The 21,710-nt window shown below is 39.8% G+C and overlaps 1 protein-coding gene across 4 annotated transcripts in view; it reads left to right on the plus strand.

Moving 5' to 3' along the window:
- Positions 1 to 21,710, plus strand: part of adprh (ADP-ribosylarginine hydrolase) — a 915,269-nt gene that overhangs the window by 644,546 nt on the left and 249,013 nt on the right. The gene's annotated exons all lie outside the window — the stretch shown is intronic.

The following is a 21,710-nucleotide window of genomic DNA, read 5'->3' on the forward strand; positions in this document are numbered from 1 at the left end:
AGTGGTAAAGGGATCCTCCATAGGGAGAGACTAGTTGGCACTTCAGCACTGCGTTGTCATCGGGTCCAGGCGAAGGTCCTTCGTCTCGTCAGATCTGGATACAGCCTGGATCCGGCAGGCTGCGGAAAAACCTCGGGATAAACAAAGACACTAAAATTAGCGTAGATGCCATTCTTCTTGTGATGTAACGAGTACATCAGGATTTATGGGAAGTGTTCCCGGTTCCGGCTGACCTAATCTATGCAGCCTAACATTGAATTATAGAAGTCTATAATGTATTATGTGAATGCTAGGTCAAAGAGATGTGTCTTTAATCTAGCTTTGAACTGACAGAGTGTGTCTGCTTCCCGGACAATGTTAGGAAGACTGTTCCAAAGTTTTGGTGCTAAATAGGAAAAGGATCTACCGCCAGCAGTCGATTTTGATATTCTAGGTATTATTAACTGGCCGGAATTTTGAGATAGCAATAGACGTGAAGGACTATAATGCGTTAAGAGCTTGCTTAAGTACTGCGGAGCTAAACCATTTAGTGCTTTGTAAGTAATCAGCAATATTTTAAAATGTATGCGATGTTTAATAGGCAGCCAATGTAGTGTTGACAGAACCGGGCTAATATGGTCATACTTCCTGGTTCTGGTAAGAACTCGAGCTGCTGCGTTTTGAACTAGCTGTAGTTTGTTTATTAAGCGTGCAGGGCAACCACCCAGTAGAGCATTACAATAATCTAGCCTTGAGGTCATGAACGCATGAACTAATTGTTCCGCATTTGTCAATGAGAGCATATGGCATAATTTAGATATTTTTAAGATGGAAAAATGCGGTTTTACAGATACTAGACACGTGACTTTCAAATGAAAGATTGGTATCAAAGAGCACACCCAGGTTCCTAACCGATGACGAAGACTTAACAGAGCAGCCATCAAGTGTTAGACAGTATTCTAGATTATTACGTGTGGAAGTTTTTTGTCCAATAATTAGAATCTCTGTTTTTTCAGAATTTAGAAGTAGGAAATTACTAGTCATCCAATTTTTTATATCAGCTATGCATTCCGTTAGTTTTGTGAATTTGTAAGTTTCGTTAGGTTTTGAAGAAATATACAGCTGAGTATCGTCAGCATAACAGTGAAAGCTAATTCTATGTTTCCTAATGATATCTCCTAAGGGTAGCATGTACAGAGTGAACAGCAACGGTCCTAGTACTGAGCCTTGTGGTACGCCATACTGAACTTGTGATCGATAAGACATCTCTTCATTTACTGCTACAAACTGATAACGGTCAGATAAGTATGATTTAAACCATGCTAGTGCAATTCCACTAATGCCAACATAGTTTTCTAGTCTATTTAAAAGAATGTTGTGGTCAATGGTGTCAAATGCAGCACTAAGATCAAGTAACACTAATAGAGAGATACAACCACGATCGGATTATAAGAGCAAATCATTTGTGACTCTAACGAGAGCTGTCTCTGTACTATGGTACGGTCTAAATCCGGACTGAAAATCCTCACAGATATCATATCTTTCAAGAAAGGAACACAGTTGTGAGGATACCGCCTTTTCTAGTATCTTTGACAAAAAGGGTAGATTCGAGATCGGCCTGTCTAATTCTGTAGGATCAAGTTGCGGTTTTTTAACAAGCGGTTTAATCATAGCCAGCTTAAAGGTTTTTGGTACGTATCCTAGAGACAAAGACGATTTTTTTATTTTTTTATTTTTTTATTAATGAAAAATTATTGTACATATATATGAATACATCAGTAAACATGTCACAGGAACTTACGAGGGAAGGGGAGGGAGGAGGTATCAATAAGTCAGTTCATATCAAGCTTGTGTAGTAAAGAGTTCATCATAGAAAGAAAGAAGCATCATGTTTTTCTTGTTGTTAATTCTTCGAAGCGTGGATAAGAGGTACAGGAATTCAATGAGAAACATTTTAAATATAGGTTTTTCTTTTTTAAATTTCTGTTCGTGAATGTAGTGTTTGGATATAAGTATAAAAAAATTGGTAACAAATTCAATACATTTCTGTTTGTGTGTAAAATAAAAAACAATATCTCTTTTTGTGAAAGTGTAAGAATTATCAAGAAAACCAAGGTGATTAGATAACATCAACCAGAAATTACGTACAACATCACATTCATAGAAAACATGCAAAATGGATTCATCATCTTTGTCACACAATGAGCATTTTTGGCCAATGTCCATGTATTTGGAGAGCAATAGATTACAGGGGTATATTTTGTGAAGTATTTTAAACTGAGTCTCTATTATCCTGTTGGAAATGCAAAACTTGTATGGTAACAACCACGTCTTTTTCCAATCAACATCTGGAATCTGGTTGTCCCAAAAAAATTTCCCTCTGGGAGAGCTCTTATTCTTACTATGTATCACATTTCTGATAAATTTGTTGTTACATTTTCTATCAGTGAGCAAATGAATGGTGAGTGTAGGATTATAACAACTCTTTTGTAAATATGAGGAGTGACATTTCATAAGTTGTAGAATACCAGAGGGGATGGCTTTACAAACAGTGATAAATTCATGAGCACGTATGGGAAAATTAAAATAAGACATGAAGTTTTCATAAGTCAAAATGTTACCTTGCTTATCAAAAAGGTCAATGATAAAAGAAACACCATGTGCATGCCAAGTAGGGAAGAAGATGGATTTGTTTTTGACAGTGATGTCTTGGTTGTTCCATAAAAGTGATTTGTGGGGAGAAAAGTTATGGACATAAATCAGTTTCCAAGATAATAGAGCTTGTTCGTGGAATTTGGACAAATGGAAAGGAAGTTTAGAAGGGGAGTAGTTACATTTGAGAAGAAATTCTAGACCGCCACATTTTCTAAATATATTGTAAGGAATAAAATACCACAATGATTTTTCACCCATTAGTAAACATCTTTTTAACCAGTTAATTTTAAAAGTGTGGTTAGTATCAATAAAATTAATGATTTCAAGGCCTCCATCTGACCTATTGTTTGACAAGACAGATTTTTTAAGCTTGTGTTGCTTGTTTCGCCAGAGGAAGTTTAAAAAGATGCGATTGATGTCGTTACAAGTGGATTCTGAAACAAAAAGGGATAGAGAAGGATATACAAAACGTGAGAGACCTTCTGCTTTCGACAGAAGGACTCTGCCAATGATAGAAAGGTCCCTCTGGAGCCAGTTGTTAAAAATGCTTTTTGTGATTTTCATTCTGGGAATAAAGTTCAGTTCTTGTCGCATTTTAGGGCTCTTACATATGTGGACACCTAAATACTTGACAGTGTCTTTTACAGGAATGCCATATGTACATTTTTCATCTGTGCTATAAAGGCAAAGGGCCTCACATTTACTTAGATTTAAATTTAGACCAGAAGCCTGGGAGAATGACTGAATATTTTGCAGTACAAGTGGAATATGTTTTTTGTCTTTTAGGAATAATGTTGTATCGTCAGCAAGTTGGGAGATTCTAATTTCTCTATCAAAGATGGTTAAACCTTGTAGATTTGGGTTGCTAAGGATCTGAATCGACATGAGTTCCACCACTAAGAGGAAAAGGAAAGCTGATATAGGGCACCCTTGTCGCACACCTCGATGTATATTAAATCTTCTGGACGTGTTGTTATTAATGATCACAGAGCTGTTAATATCTTTGTAGAACATCTTAACAGCAGATATGAACTTAGGACCAAAACCAAAGATGTTTAAGGACGCAAAGAGGAATTCATGTTCGACGGTGTCGAATGCTTTGCAGAAATCTAAGAATAAAATAATGGCGTCTGAGTTAATAGAGTCTGCGTAATCAATTAAGTCTAACACAAGTCTTATGTTGCAGCTAATATGCCGACCTTTCATAAATCCAGTCTGTGTTTCATTGATAAGGTGGTGTAGTCCTGTTTTGAGTCTGTTTGCATAAATCAAAGCAAGTAACTTGTATTCGGTGGTAAGCAGACTTATTGGACGCCAGTTGTCTATAAATAGGGGGTCTTTCCGAGGTTTTGGAATTAGGGAAATCACTGCCTGCTTCATTGTGGTGACCATTTCTTCATTCTCGACACATTCTTTGAAGAGATTGTAGATGGGTTTCTCTAATATGTCCCAGAAATGAAGGTAGAATTCTACAGGTAGACCGTCTATACCGGGACATTTGCCCTTTTTAATAGTTTTTAACGCATTGTTTAGTTCAGATATGGACAGCTCTGCATCACAGAAAGATTTAAACTCATCGGCAGCTTTAGGTGTGTGCACATGTATCTCTTGTAAGAAGGTTTTACAGTCATCTTCATTAAAGTTTGACTTGTATAGATTTTCATAGAAGGTAGAAACAGTCAGATATTATTTTGGGATCTTTAGAGACAACATTATCAATACTTATGGAAGACAATGATTTGCGTTTATAATTTCTTTTTTCAAGAGCAAAAAAGTAGCTAGTATTTTTTTCTCCCTCCTCCATCCATTTGGCCCTGGATCTTATAAAAGAGCCTTTGGCCATGTTTGAGTATAATTTATCAAGTTCAAGTTGTGTAGCTTTTAATTCAGTCAAATCATTTTCAGAGTGATTGCTTGTTTTCAATAGTTCGTCTAGTTTACTCATAAGGGAAGACTGTTTTAATAGTTTATTCTTTTTCAATTCTTTGCTACGTTTGATGGCAAGAGACCTGACATTATATTTGAAGAATTCCCATTTGTTTCCAATAGAGTTCATAGAAGAGTTTGTGGGGGTGTTGAAGCATTCATCAAGGCATTCTTTAACAGAGGCATTAAATTCACGGTCATCTAAAAGGGTAATATTACATTTCCAATTGCCACAAGATCCGTGCTGGCAGTTAGATGTTGTAATGGGAATTTTAATTTTCACACTCTAGGTGTGCTCCTGATTTCTCAATATAATGATTAATGTGAACACTGTGAGACAAAGGGGGAGACAGCTGAAAAGGGAACCTCTGACCCCTTGGGATCAGAGGTGGTCCCATTTGGGACTTCTGAGTTTGTAGGAATAAACTCAGCAGGATTAGGTCACTAGCAGAGAAACCTTCCCTTCTATAGATAAGAGCCGGCCTGTAAGAGACCTTGGAAAAGATATAAAGGCTCCTCTGCCCTCCCTCCCTTCGTCGCACTTGTTCCACAGACTGTACTAATGACTTCTGTGTGGCAACTGGGCCTTCTTGCAAGAATAAAATACTTTTTTAATGATCATTTGAATTTCAGAGTGTCTCTTACGCAGTTGATGATTGTTTAATGAAAAATTGCCACAACAATGTAGATAGTTTCAGAGAAATAATTTTGTGGTCAGTTAATGGGGCATGGGAATGCTGGACACATATAACATGCTGCAATAGGGAGGGTGAAATAAAAAAGAGGTCTATTCTAGATCTAAGAGTTTTGAGACCATTGGACCAAGTAAAGTCTTGTGCACTGCTGTTGAAAAAGCGCCATGCATCTGTCACAGAAAGAGTGTCACATAGGGGGGCGAGCACATCGTTTAGACTGGACTTTGGGGATCGGGCTGGAAGCCTATCTATACAATTGTCTGGAGCTTCGTTGAAGTCACCACCAAGAATCAGTTTAGCATTAGTGTATTTGTTTTGAATTTCTATAATTTTGTTGGAGAGGTCAGAGAAAAGTTTCCTATTGTCACTCTTAGAATTGTAACCATATACATTACACAATAGAAAACAAGTATTATCAAGATTAAGTACCAGTATTTGCCACCTTCCAAGACCAGAAGAGATGGATTCAACCACCTCTCCTTTGAACTTATGCATTAATATCATAACACCAGCAGAGTGATTTGAACCATGGTCAATGTAAATGGAGTTACCCCACTTAGATTTCCAGAATTTACAATCTGTATCACAAGAGTGAGATTCTTGAAAAAGGACCAGGGGCCCGTTCTTCGTACGTTGCTTAAAACATCCGAGATCAAATGAGACATCCAAGATGATATCATTGTGCTAATCATGATCTGGCTAACTCGGTTCTTCGAACACACTTGCCGGATATGATTAGTATAGCTGGATTGAGTCATCTGAGATAATTGCGCGTTCATGCGCTGGTTAAAAGGGGATATGTATCGATAGTAGAAACATTGATCAGCAACGCTGCTATTGGCTGCTCAGCGTGGGCGTGGCCAAAGAGCGCGCTCAGTTTTTCTCCTCAGCAGAGCAAGAACTAATAGTCAAAGTTTATTCGGAATTTTAATGTTTAATTAAAACGCCAGGGAACACCTCAAAGTCTGCAAAAGCCAGGAGAGAGGGCTGGCAAAAAGTAGCAGACAATTTAAATCCGTGAGAAGTGGCCATGTTAGATGTTTTTATCACTTATTAGCCTATATTTTTGTATTTTAATAATTGCATAATTACTTTGTTCATTGTAATGTCAGAGTCACCACACTAGAACATGGGAACAAATAAAAGTGAAGTACAAAAATATTCTACATAATGGTAATTTTTTGTTATATAGTCTCTTTTATAAAAGGCACTGTTAAATAATTGGTTGTCTGATTATAAAAGCAACCAAGAAAAAGGCTGAGAAAAGAAAAGAAAAGATCTTAGTAGCCTACACTGTAAAATAATTTTTGCTGCATTAAATTAAGGCCGTATAGTCATTTCAACTGTTAAATCTTGAGTAATGATGAATTGCTTTGACTTGTGAAAGTGAAAACTGATAAACTTATGTTAATGTAAAAATATTAACACTTGTATCTGTTCCCAAGAAAGTGGTGGCTGAAATATGTGCAGTAAGTGGACATTTTCTAACTTTCCAAAATAAATAAAGTAGAAGACTTTGTAATGTCCATTTGTTTCCATTGCACTGGACAGTGAATAAACCCTCTAAGATAACTGTCATATGGAGGAACTAGCCTACCTGCAAGTGCATAAATAACTTTACTTAATTTATACTTGTATGCTTTATGGCTGCAGTATAAGTTGCAGGATTCCACATCTACAGAAAGGCCTACAGAAGAGTCTGCACAGACAGAGGAGACATAGGCCTACAGGTGGGCAGTGTATAGACAACTTTTCCTTTTTATTTGTTGCATGAGGCATGTGTCTAATATCTCTTGTTGCAGGCACTTGACCACTGGCTTTTCTTTACAAAGAACAACTGAAATAAAACTCAAGGAACTAAGCATATTTGTATTTTATTAAACATTTAATGAAAAGTGTGTTTTTTTGGCAATGTTGTGTAATATGGCACATGCAACAATGTCACAGGCCCTGTCAGGTGTGCAACCCTCAAGAGTTTTCAGACACTGACATCTTCCCTTTAGTTAGCCAAAGTTCATTTCATTGTGTGCCCTTGTCCTGGCAAGAGCTGCATTGTAACTGGTTTGGGTCAGGGAATGGGGTCATAAAACACCTGTCTGCAGGCAGGAACATGTAATCACCTATGAAAAAATGCAGTTCTGTTAGGATCAGCATAAGTGTATGTAATACAGTGAGCTTGATATTTAATTGTGGAACTTTTCTTACCACTTTTAAATAATGTGCATAAATGTGAATCTCTGAAAATGCTTAAGTCATGTACAGATCCTGGCCATTTTGCTTTCACATTTGTGATATGGAAGATTTTAGTCAATTGCCTTTTTTTTATATATATATATATATATAATATTACTAATCTGGAATATTAAGAATCACAATAGTAACTGGGCTGCACATTTACATTGTGAACCCTCTTTCTGTTCACATAATCCCCTTCATTGAGGCCTTGATGGCAGTCTATAGCCTATAGTCTACCAATCACGTTAGTGAAGCCTGAGTGACATATACTGTAATCGGCATGGACCATGGTCATGATTGCATGATCTTCATAAAAAATTATGATAGCCTAAAAAAAAAAAAAAAAAAGGCTTTAAAAAAAAATGCTTTACAACATTGGGTCTTAAGTGGCTTGGAAATGCCACAAAAAAAAAAACTAAAACTGTTTTTTAAACCTAAAAGCGCCAGGTAAACTCCGAATGACACGACAGACAGCACTTTCCATCAAGTTCTCCGCATTTCCAATAGTGTAAAGGAAAGAGCCACTCGCAAATAATCTTAGGGCAATGCAAACAGTTTGTGCTGTAGCCTAGTTAAAGCCCGACTCCGACAAGTCGAAAATAAATGTGCGTTTCCAACAAATTAATAATGTAAACGACAATCTCACGAGTCACGAGAAAAAATATATATCTCAGAAAGTGCACTATCGCGCTGCGCTGGACTTCCGTATCAGCTCCGCTTATGAAGCCGCAGTCTAATCCTGTTAACATGAAATAAGCCTGCTCCCGAGCAGGTTTAAGATTGCGCACCTGTTGCTATGACAGCAAGTCCAAGCAAATCCAGCTAACTGAGTTAGCGACGTACGAAGAACGGGCCCCAGGTCTGCATCAGTTTGTTTACTAAACAAAAAAAGTGCTTTTCTTTTAGTTAAGTCTCTTATACCTCTAACATTTAGGGATATAACATTAAGGGAGTTGAATTCAAAGTTGTGCATAGATACCTAGGGGGGGAGTATGGGGGGGAGGAGGAGGAGGAGGAGGAGGAGGAGGAGGAGGAGGGTAAAAACAAAAAAGCTTGGTTACCTGGGTTACCTGAGCTTAGAAAGGGGCCGTCCCAGCACATGACAGCAGTGATAAAGATTTTCGAACCAGAAATAGATTCAAACATTAGGGATAATATTGTTTACCAATAATAGATCTATATCTAAATAATTTTGTAAACATAGAACATTTTTAGTGCAATTTCGTTTTCAAACGGAACCATAAGGGAACAGTTTAGTCAGTCAAGGCTTTAGCCTAACAAAGAATAGATTAAAACAGTAGGGATAATATTGTTTACCAATAATAGATCCATATCTAAATAATTTTTGTAAACACAGAACATTTATAGTGCAATTTCGTATTCAAACGGAACCATAAGTGAACAGTTCAGTCAGTCAAGGTTTTAGCCTAACAAGAGAAGGCATAACAATGAAAAGGTGATTGTCGTTTTTTTTTTTGGCTACCAGAGACTAGCTACAGTGAATAGCATCATAACAGTAGTGTAATTCTTTGGCGTTCGATGTACGCATGGGGGCCCTTGAAAGACGCTTTCTTTCCTTCCTCTTTGGCTTTTTTGACGAGTGGCCAGAGCTTGGCTCTAGCTGCTGCATCGTCTGGGGAGAGGGCTTCAGTGATGCGCAGGTTCTTGCTGAGAAGATATGCGTTGTTCTTCGCTGCTCTCCAGACGTGGTCTCGATAGTGTCTCATGGAGAATCGCACGATTGTTGTTCGATGAGAGCCGTCCTTCCTTTTCGCGCCCAAACGGTGTACTATGTCGACTGTGCTGGGAATATGGTCACTGATATGCGGGGCAACTTTAGCGAGAACGTCAATGACTAGCTCTCGAATGTTTTCATCGTCTGCCTCCTTTAATCCATGAATTTTCAAATTCCAAAGCCTACTGTGTCGTTGCATCTCATTCATTTTCAATTTCAACTGGATGTTTTCTTGTTTAAGCTTTCCTGTCTCAGAGTCTATTTTCTGTATTTTTTCACTGTGGATAGATACTTGATTTAAAAGAGATTGTACCGTTGATATGAGAGTTTCCAAGGCGTTAGCAGTGGCATGCGTAGCCTTCTCGATCGACGACAGCTTTTCGAGGATGATACCAGTAGTTGAGTCGTCGTTGCTGATGGCTCTGAATTTAGATGGAGGGCTTTTGCTTGGGGTCGGAGGTAAAGGTGATGATTTGATTGAAGAGGTGCCATTTTCGCATGAGTCCATGTCATCAGGAAACGTTAGCTGCGACATATTCCGCCGTTTGTTGTGATTCTTGCCCATAAGTAGAGGATTACCGCACACAAAGAGTCACAAAATATTTTTCCGTGTTATATTAAGTAAGCGTGATGAACTGGTTCGTTAGTTAGGTAAAGATGTGTAAAGTTCACATCACATCACAAACTGCCATGCTCCGAGACGAGTACGAATACACCCGCTCACACTGTGGCCATCTTGGCTTTTCTGAGACAAAGACGAATTAATGATATTAAGAAGAGGATCTATGATCTCTTTCAGTAGCTTAGTCGGTATAGGGTCTAACATAATTGATATTATCAATCTTATAAGTGAAGAAGTTCATAAAGTCATTACTGCTGTGCTGCTTGGAAACTTCTGAGTTTGAAGCTTTCTTTTTCGTTAGTTTAGCCACTGTTTCAAATAAATACCTAGGATTATGTTTATTTTCTTCTAATAGGGTTGAAAAATAAGCAGATCTAGCAGCTTTTAAAGCCTCTCTGTACGTAATCGAGCTCTCTTTCCATGAAATCCGAAATACCTCTAGTTTTGTTTTCTTCCAGTTTCGCTCCATTTTTCTGGCTGCTCTCTTAAGGGCCCAAGTGTGCTCGTTGTACCACGGCGTTGGACTAATTTCTTAAATCTTCTTTAACCCTCTGGGGTCTAAGGTGTTTTTGGGGCCCTTGGGATGTTCTGACATGCTCTGACATTTGTGCTTTTTTCAGTTATTTATAAACATGTTAATGGCAAAGGTGTAAATTCACTCTATATAGCACAAACAGGGCTACCATAATATGTGAGCAACATGAATGTAGATGTTTGTATTTTTAAGAGAATAATGTTTATGCGTGGTTATTGAAAAAAATAAAAATGAAAGTTGCTGAAATAAGACCACAAAAAACATACTAAATATGTGTCAATAAGACTTTTGACTAATGGATGTTGTCGCTTCGAGTTCTGGCTTCAAAACGATGTGAAAATAGTCTTGCTTTATTGTTCACAATAAAACAATACATTGATTTAAATTGTGTAAGACAGGTTTTGCTTGGAAAGCCAATATGCGAGCGGGGCGTAAAGGGGGAGTAGTTTACACCTGAGAATACAATGTCCCACCCATTATGCGTAATGACTCTGCATAATGAGCCATTCATTCAGGTGTGACACTGACTGAACCAAGAATGAATGCAAGGACAAAAGATATATTTAGAAGAAGACTTATATTGACCATTTAAGATTTTGCTTACATCTATCTTGTAAATATGTTTAGCTATTTTATTAAAAAGGTTACAATTACAACAATAATTACAATTTCAACAATATTTCAAGTGTACTCTTTCTTTGTAAAAAAAAAAGATTATAGACCTACATTTTATCATATGTATTCATTAGTTTGAATATAGCCAACATTGGAACAGCTAACATCTTAGTTGATGACTTTATTTTTGACAAAAATAGTATTTATATATATATATATATATATATATATATATATATATATATATATAACATATGAGCAGAAATTGCTAAACAAAAGCTTATTTGATGTGGCAGTATATTCTACAGTAAAAACTGTACCCAAATCTAGTCAACAAAATGTTGTCTTTCATATTTCGCCTGACTGTAAGGTTGTTTTTATGAAATATTAGGGCATATAAATGTTAATTTGCAGTTCAATACGTTGCTTATACAAATAGCCTACATTTTATTTCAACATATTTCAGTCGATTTTTACTCATCTCAGTATAGCAATACAGTTTGCTAAAACATCATCATTCATTCACACACAGAAAGCGATTTAAATTTAAACGGTCTTTTTGCGAGTTGTGGTAAACAGCGCGCATCTCTGCCGTTCATTCATTCACAAAACAGAAACGCGATTCACTTGAAAAGGAAAAAAACGTACTACAGTATTCCTCAGCTCAGTCGGATCCTTGCTCCTCGAAATACCCGCACTTCTGAGGTACATTTTCCATTATTATTATTATTCCTCACAGCTCTGCGAGACTGTGTAAACAAGTAATGATCTGAATAAACTTGTGTTTTCTCGAGCTGATATGGGGGCGTTCACAGGTTTGCGTGGATTGCCTCAGTCATTTGCGTTTGAATAGCGCGCGCTCTCCGTAGGCGGGGTCACATTACATTTGAATGAGCTCTAATTAGCTCGACTGGAATTGCTCTCTTTTAATACAGATTTCACAAGATGAGAATATTTGTTTTTTATATAAATTACTTCATTTAAAAGAAGAGAATTCAAGCTTCATGCCTGTGTGTCTGTATGCCTGTTTGACTGAGTATTTGCTGAGTTACAGTTCATTTTCGGACGCGTTTCAGAGTGGACTTCACTGACAGAGAGAAGGCAGAACTCGCATCACGTTTATTTTTCTTTATTTGGCAAAAGCACAACACTTTGTTTTTATTGTGAGTATACACAAAGATAATACACATTTAACAGAATCGATTGATGTATGAAACTTGTTTGTAATATCAAAGTCAACAGAGCAAAATTAATCTCTTTTGAACTGATAAAAAAAAAAGCGAGCTGGTATCGCCGGCGATACCGCCGACCCCAGGGGGTTAAGCGCAACGGAGCAACTGTGTCTAAAGTGCTGGAAAAGAGAGAGTTAAAAGTTTCTGTTGCAATATCGAGTTCTTCTAAGCTATCTGGGATGCTGAGATGATGAAACTGATTAGGAAGATTATTGATAAAGCAATCTTTAGTGGCAGAAGTGATAGGTCTAACATATAACACAGAGTCGGCTTTGCAGCCTTGGCTAAATGTAATTTACATGATACTAGATAATGATCTGAGATGTCATCGCTCTGCTGCAGAATTTCAACGGCATCAACATCTATTCCATGTGATAACATTAGATCTAGAGTATGATTACGACAATGAGTAGGTCCTGACACGTGTTGTCTAACTCCAGTAGAGTTTAAAATGTCTTTAAATGCCAATCCCAATGCATCTTTTTCATTATCTATGTGTATATTAAAATCACCAACAATTAGTACTTTATCTGCAGTCAATATTAATTCTGATAGAAAGTTCGCAAATTCTTTGATAAAATCTTTATGGTGCCCTGGTGGCCTGTATACAGTAGCCAGCACAAATCTCAAACGTGATTTATTGTTTACACTATATATTTTTACATTAAGCACCAACACTTCAAAAGAAGTATATTTAAACCTTGATTTCTTAGTGGTTTTGAAAATATTACTATAAATTACAGCAACACCTCCCCCTTTGCCTTTCAGACGAGGTTCATGTTTATAACAGTAATCTTGCGGGGTGGTCTCATTTAAAGTAATGTAATTGTTTGGTTTTAGCCAGGATTCTGTCAAACACAGCACATCTAGGTTATTATCTGAAATCATATCATTAACAATGAGTGCTTTTGGAGTAAGGGATCGAATATTCAGCAACCCAAGCTTTAGCATTTGTTCATCTGTATTATATCTGTTTTTTATTTGTTGAACATCAATGAAATTTTAAACCTTAGATGGGTTTGGACGTTTTTTGGATTTCCAAATTTGGGGAACAGACACAGTCTCTATATGATGATATCTAGGTGAATGGGATGGGCTATCTATGTGATGGGATTTATCTGACCTTGGTGACGCGAGGCTGCTAGCAGACGGTCGGTTAAGCCAGTCTGTCTGTTAAGCCAGTCTGTCTGCTTCCTGACCTGGTGCCCAATTTGTCATTTTTTTATCTCTAAGACTATGAGCCAAATTACTAGAGAGAAGAGCAGCACCATCCCAGGACGGATGAATACCATCTCTTTTCAACAGGTCAGGTTTGCCCCAAAAAAACTTTTCCAATTGTCTATGAATTCTATATTATTAAGCGGACACCATCTCGACAGCCAGCCATTGAGTGAACACAATCTACTAACTGTCTCATCACTCCTGCGAACAGGAAGGGGGCCAGAGCAAATTACAGTGCTTGACATCGTACTTGCGAGTTCACCTCTTTAATATTAATTTTGGTGATCTCCGACTGGCAGAACATCATTAGTGCTGACGTGAATAATGATCTTAGAGAATTTACGATTAGCATTAGCCAGCACTTTTAAATTTGCTTTGATGTCAGGCGCTCTGGCTCCCGGTGTAACGTCAGCGGGTTGAAGAAGAAGACGAAGGTCAAGCGAAGATACAAAATACTCAATATTTATTTCCATAGGCAAAATCCAAATAAACACGAAACAGTGTGCAAGTGCACAAACAATAACCGACAATGAAAAGGAGTGAGAGGGGAACTTAAATACACAGATAATGACAAAGACAACAGGTGACGGTGATGATGATGATGAGGGTGATGAGGAGCAGGTGCAGGTGATGATGACAGAGGATTCTGGGAAGTGTAGTGAAGACACAGACGATGAAGAAGGCGGTGAATGTGACATAACTCCCCCCTCCCGCTAGGCGCGACCCACGCCGTACAAGACAGAACACGGGGGGGTGGGTATCCTGGAGTCCGTGACGGGAAGGCGGACCGGGTGCCATGGCGGAGAATACCCTTCGGGTGGCCATGGCGGAGAAGACCCTTTGGGCGGCCATGGCGGAGAAGACCCTTCGGGCGGCCATGGCGGAGAAGACACTTCGGGTGGCCATGGCGGAGAAGACCCTTCGGGTGGCCATGGCGGAGACAGACCCTCAGGCGGCCTAGGAGGAGCAGGCTGAAACGGCGTCCCAGAAGGACCAGGCAGCACTGGGAACCGTGTCGCCAGGACCTCCACGGTCCCCCCAGAGGACTTATTGCCCCCCCCCCCCCCCAAATTTTCTTGGGGAGGTTAACGGGCTTAGGCTCGGGTAGGAGAAGTCCAGCGGCGAAGGTGTGTCAGGGCTGGACGAGACCAGCGGCGAGGGCAGGTCTGGGCTGGACAGGACCAGCGGCGAAGAGGGCTTTGAGCTGGGCAGGACCAGCGGCGAAGAAGGCTTTGAGCTGGGCAGGACCAGCGGGGAAGAGGGCTGTGAGCTGGACGGGACCAGCGGTGAAGGCTCTGTGCTGGACGGGACCAGCGGCGAAGAGGGCTCTGAGCTGGATGGAACCAGCGGCGAAGAGGGCTTTGAACTGGACGGAACCAGCGGCGAAGAGGGCTTTGAGCTGGGCGGGACCAGCGGCGAAGAGGGCTTTGAGCTGGACAGGACCAGCTGTGAAGAGGGCTTTGAGCTCGACGGAACCAGCGGCGAAGGGAGCTTCAAGCTTGGCGGGATAAAAGAAAACATTAGCTCTGCGGGCATGACACTGTCAGTCTCTAGCTCGGCGGGCATGACGCTCACTGTCACAGGCGCGGCGGGCATGACGCTCACAGTCTCAGGGGCGGCGGGCATGACGCATACTGCCTTGGGCTCGGCAGATCTGGCGTGAAGTGCGGGCTCGGCTGGACTGGCGTTAAGTGCAGGCTCGGCTGGACTGGCGTGAAGTGCAGGCTCGGCTGGACTGGCGTGGAGTGCAGGCTCGGCTGGACTATGGATGAGGATGGATGGCGTGGCGAAGATGGCTGGAGACGGTGGCGTTCTGGACCGGGACGCAACACTCACCAGACACCAGAACACAGTCTCTCTCCAAGATAGTCCGGTGGTATCTGGGAGGTCGAGGGGGCAATGGAATGTGATCCGGATCCGGAACAGGGTGCTGAGGGTTTCATCCTCCAGGGAACTGCTGAGGGCGAGATGAAAAAACTTTCTGGAGAAGTCCAGGATATCGTGGTTCCCCTGAGCCAGGTTGATGAACTGGATGCGTTCCTCCATATTTGTGGTCGGTTATTCTGTAACGTCAGTGGGTTGAAGAAGAAGACGAAGGTCAAGCGAAGATACAAAATACTCAATATTTATTTCCATAGGCAAAATCCAAATAAACACGAAACAGTGTGCAAGTGCACAAACAATAACCGACAATGAAAAGGAGTGAGAGGGGAACTTAAAGTGTAAGTTGCAGGTTAACCACCACAGCCAATTAATGTGTAAATTAAAGTGCTCTATATGTATATATTTAATTATTTCTGTCTTAAAATAGCATTTATTGCGGTTTCTTCAAAGGTAGTGTGTTTTTTCAGTAACTGGGTGATGACGTCATAAGAAGAACTCGCAACCCATACTCTGCTAGATTCTTACTGTATTATGGCTATTTGGAGAACGACTGAGGATGAGGGAAACCATCAAATTCTTTATGGACCACAGCCCTAGAATTTTTAACCGGTCAGGCGTGAGAGAGGGGAGGAAATTACCAGGACCCATGGCACTCAAAGAGTTATTAATGCTTGGTGTGAGGAGAATGAGTGGAGGGTTGGCCAGGTGTCCTGGTGAGTAGCTACGTTAGAGCTAGTCTAGGCTAGCCTGGTGCAACCCGGATAATATAAGGGAACAAGCCAGTCTTTTCAAAATCTTGCCGTCATGTAGAATAGCAAGGAGGGACAACGACTGAAGACATTATTTACTTACATGGTGTCAGTCCAAATCAGAGCTGTAGAGATGCACACACTGCACAGGCACCAATTGCTAGTCTCATCGACGCCTCAAACGTCATGTAATACCCTTCCTCAATCCACGCTTTATCAATTTCTCACGATTTAATTAGCGATGTTTATTGTCAGAAAAGAAAAAGAGAGATCGATGTCCCCATCACTGTGTTTGTGTGGGCTATGCCACCCAATTGAATCAGCAGTGGAGAGTATGTGCTGCCGTGAGGTGAACGCGTTTTGGAGTTTAGTGGAACAGCTCAACCTGCGACTGGCTGATCTGACGTGCCTGAACCCGGTGCCTGAACCCGTTTGTTTTGCGAATAGCTTATTCTCATTTTAGGCAGGATCACGTTCCCCTTGAAGTCAGCACACACGAGTATGTTAACAGTTGAGTTATTTTATCCATCATTTTTTTATCAAATAAAACATACAACCAACTTTTGTTGTGGCAAATTCAAAGTTCTTTTTGGTTCAGGTCTCAAAGAAGTTTTCTCAGAGTCGAAGTTCCAGGTCAGAAGAATTTAATTTATTGTACAAACAACAAAGGAGAAGCCAGCTGGTCTTCCGGACATCTAAAGTTACATTGGCCAGTGTTCATGTCTTATACTTTTTTCTTATCGCTAGGTGCCCAATGGGCACCCTCAAATCTATCTCTTCCCCTCTGTCACGCCTGGTGACCTTGACACAGTTAGACATGTCTTCTCCATTGGTCAAACCTCACATAATGGTGCTTTGTTTCATACAGTATTTTGACACTTTGCATTTCTTATGCATACTGGGTACTTTTCCATTCTCTCATCCTTTTCAGACCTATTTTTTCATGCTTGTCATTTTCATTGCATCATACTTAGACATGAATCAAGGGGAAATTCTCCAACATATTCCCCCTTTGGGACTAATCCTAGTCCCACCTTAATTTCTGTCCCAGAATGTATCTTCATGATCAGGCTTCTCTCCATTATCTTTCAATCATGGCCAATATGGACCATCCATCCCTCTTATCAATAAGCCCACTCACGAAGGTACACCCTGGAGGAATAGTGAGACCAAACATCTCCGCCCCCACTTGACTAGAGTGGAGTAAAAGATCCCTTCCTTTTCTATTATCAGTCTTGAAGGGATAGATTACTTCAAACATTCGATTTTTCAGCATAATCAACATATCTCAGTGTATAGACTTAAAATTAAGATTGTTTTCAGCATAATCAACATATCTCAGTGTACAGACTTGAAGTTAGGATTATCCCACGGTGCCAGAGGAACTGCACAGGCGCATCCGGTGGCCTGGGGTGCTATCTGGGTTGCTCCATCGTTGCCAGAGGTGCCCTGGGCACTATCTGGTGTTGGAGCAGACAGCGGGTTTTTAAACCACCAGTTGAGTCTGCCCTTGCTGGTCTGGCAATTGGTGACCGCGCTTGTAATTAATTTCTCTTTTTACCCCGTGGAAACATCTACCAGTAGTCTAATGCATGTACTTCACTTTTGATTCATAAAAGCTTTAAAATATTAAAATAACTCTTTTATAGCGAGTAAAATGATTAGTAAGTGATAAAAATAGTAAAAACATTCTTATCTTTTCCCTTTATATCTGGTTGCATTACCTCGTACCACGGGCAATGACCTGCTTCAAACCTTGTATCGTCCCCTCTCATTCACATATTCATATTTGTGACAGTTAGTGTGATTATATGTAAACATATTCTCAGTAGGATTATAAGTGTAAAAAAGAAAACACTCAGGAAGGGGTCCTTTATAAAAATCAAAGAAACAATTAAAACCCCTCTAACTAACTCCCTGCTCTACTCACGTTCTAATGATCTGTCTAATTTTACCCCAAAAATAAAATACACAGTGTGGCTACCTCCCTCTCTATCAAAAACAGTATCAAATTGTTAAACACAATAATAGTAAAGTAAAGAAGAAAAAGAAAAAAACAAGACTAACAAGGCACCCTCTTCCTTACTCCTCCACCAGGACTTTTTACAGGAAGTCGTCTAGCTTGTCCAGTCCTGGCCCAATTTGGTGCACTTGTGTTTGTGCACCCGATGTCAACTCCCGATGGTTTGACTGACACATTAATCTTCTGTTTGGCGGCCACGTTGGCTAGCATGGATCTGAGAAAAGGCACAACACAACAGAACAACAACAGCAAAAAAACAACTACTATGGCAGTTATTATTTAGCCTGGCTAACGTCAGACCACTTTCTCTTTGAGACGTGGTCTGGGAACTACATGTTAATTTTCTCGTATTTGAGGCGTGGTTTACGAATGCCCAGAGCCGTTTATTGGGCGCTACAAATGTCTATCAAATGCGCCTGTACGTAGCTCATAGCCAATCGTTTCAATTATACCAGATGACGTATGTAGAGCGACAGATATTCAACGAAGAAGACGACGATGGGTCAGAGATTTATGTGTACACCAGAGTCCTGCACGGGTCCGATTTTGTAAATCCGCACCCGCCCGTACCCGCAGTGCTTAAAACAGCACCCGACCAGTTTTCCGGCAGCAGCAATAATTAAAATCTTCACCCGACCCGCTTAAAATAGAACCGACACCCGACCCGCACCCGAAATAAAATCAGTTTAGACAATCACATTATAGACACACTTACAAAAATGTTTATTGCCAGGTCATACAGAAGTTGGTTACACGACAATTAACACAAGGACAACTTCAGCCGAAGCTGTCAAAAGGCCGATACATGAAGAACATGGCTAACGTTACCACAAAACTGAGTAGCCTAATAACAGACGCGGCTACAACACTATATCTGCCACGCAATTTCGTCTAGCCTACATCTGACAATTCTGGGTTCAAACACGCCCTGCACACCACACATACTTAACAGTGTTAAATATGAAAAATACTGTTCGATAGAACTGCTTTGTTACCACAGTTTCTGCGTGCTTCCTCAGGGATGAAGTTCCACATTTGCGGCTATCCAACACGAAAATGTTTGCAGCAAAGCCTTTCACAATATTTTCTTCAGATAACTCCAAATTTCTCCCACACACTGGACTTGATTTTTGATGACGTATTGTCGACAACTTTACAATCTCCACTAGCTATTCTTTTCTTCAACTCCTCAGCATCCATCTCGACGACTGCAAGCAGATCGCGCGCGCGCAGTTATGATGAATTTTTAAAAGTGAAAGTAGCCTAGGTAACGTTATAGATCCTGGGAGGGCGTGGTAAATAATAAACTGATGTGGATTTTAAATTATTTTATCAACTTAAAATACAGGCATATTTTTGTAGATGTGTTCCTAAAAATATGCATATATTTTTACGTCTGTCATGTTGGAGCCATAGATATAAACAAACTGCTTCGGTGTGTCGCATAGATGTCGTCATCGTCTTGCTGCTCCCTCCCCGTTCTGTGATTGGTTCCCTAGCTGAGGGGAAAATCTGGTCCATGGTATCCAGACTGCCTAGCAGCGTGAATAAAATCGCGCTGCGCTCAAGGCAGCATGGGGAAACCCAGGCTAGTTATTATTCCTATTTTAGTAAGTCATTTATGGTATGATCCAAATATATAACTAGTTCCCAATATGCTTATCTCCTCTTTTCTGTGACTTCAGTGACCCTTATTATTCAGTTTCTTCCATGCCTCGGTGAATGGTTCATCAGGAGCTGTATTATTTGGAACATAAGTAAAATAGTTAGCTTCAAATATTATACAACACATTCTTTCTCCGCGAATACCCAATTTAATGTTGGTCTGTTTTGCCATATCATGTCGCTTATGAGTTCCCAACTGTTCTCCCAAGGCTCTCACTGTGCCTTCAGTGTGTTAATGAACTTCTGTTGATTGCAATAAATGTAATTCATCCATTCTTCATTTTATCAAGTTATGCATACAAATATACTCAAAGCCTGATTTACTTCATGCTTAAAGCTATGCTTAAACTCAATTGGTATTCCCCATGGTTGATCAATCAAATCTATACACACCTTTTCTGACATTGTTTTGAACACAAATATTGCATTTGGCTATCTATCAATCTTCTATAAAAATCATCTATCATCAATTTATTTTTTATTCTGAACTCTTCCCCCCTTTGTGCGATGGTCAAAACCACGCACATCTGAAATTAAAATAGTAAAAAGGATTGCTAGTGTAATTATTTGTCTTTTAATACCACATTTGTCCAATAGTCTGAAGTTGAGGGTTTTGCTTATGCCTTCTTGACTAATGATATAGACTTAATTTTATATTCAATTATCTATTCTAAATTTCAAGGTGCGAATACGACCAATTGTAAATTGGTAACACAACTCTGATGACAAAAGCTACTGAATGTAGGCAATGTGGCATTCCTCATGTGACAGTGTCTAAATGTTTTGAATAACACAGTTGGTTGATATCAGTTGCCATTTGATTGTGTTAACCACTGCTGTCATAAACCCCAAATGTTTCAATATCTAATAGATACAAATTTCTGGTAGGTCTGGACATGCTGTCATTTGAAAGAACCATTATCAATTGATCTTATCTGATTTGTCATTCATCTGTTAATTTCATTTCTCTTCAAAATCTTTTCTTCTGTTGCTTATGAGATGCTCTTTTAAATGACTGGAGATTTTAGCATAATCTCGAATTCATGACCAACAATATTAACATTGTGTAATCCCTGGTAATGACAGCATTTGTGATATCACGTGTTTGTAATTTGTGTAGTTACTATTTTTATTTCTAAACCTAAAAAAAAAATAACTATTGACCAAGATGGAGTGACCAGCACCATAGCTTCATCATCCATATTTTTTGTTGTTGAACATATTATGTCCTCTTTTTTCCTGATAGAGAGCTCAGTATCACTCAAGCTTATATCAGCCATGTTTTGAAAGCAGAGCCCAAAAGCTCTCTGTTCAATGGACAACATCATCAATTATCTAATTATGCATTTACCCCTAGTTGGTTAATGCAGTAGTCCCTCACTATGCTAAGTCCAGCGTCAGTTGTAGTTAATTATTGAGTCATGCAAACACTTCCCCTCCCATTTTTTTTATGCTTACAGCTGGACTAATGTCTATTGAAAGAAAGCAAATAGAGAGTGTCAGCTTCACAGAATATAGAGAACTGCTGTTGGACCAGTGAATAATCAAAATACAATTAATATGGCCAATCAATGAAATTTGAAGCGGTCTCTGTAGTGATCAATGAAAATGCATCACCTGTGCACACTTAGTAAAGGATGCAGTCCTTCTGCTTGGACCAGCGATCAGTTGAACTGGTTGGGCTGCTGTCTGAGTGTTTCCCTCCTCATCCAATGCATTTGATCTGTTAGTCTTTGTTGGCATTCAAGGGTCTGGTGTCATGTTGGGACATAGTGGTTTGACTCTGGATGCTGTTGTCTCTCTGCCTCTCCTCAGTCTGGCTTTTGGCCAAGCCACGGAGGAGGCAATTTTGCATGATGGCAGGATGTTTTTCTTGGTTGTTTCTGCATCAACACAGTCTTTGTCCATACCAGCCCTCAGAAGTTTCAGCTTCCTCTTT

Source organism: Rutilus rutilus (assembly GCF_951802725.1).
Source record: "Rutilus rutilus genome assembly, chromosome: 16".
Classification (NCBI taxonomy): Eukaryota; Metazoa; Chordata; class Actinopteri; order Cypriniformes; family Leuciscidae; genus Rutilus; species Rutilus rutilus.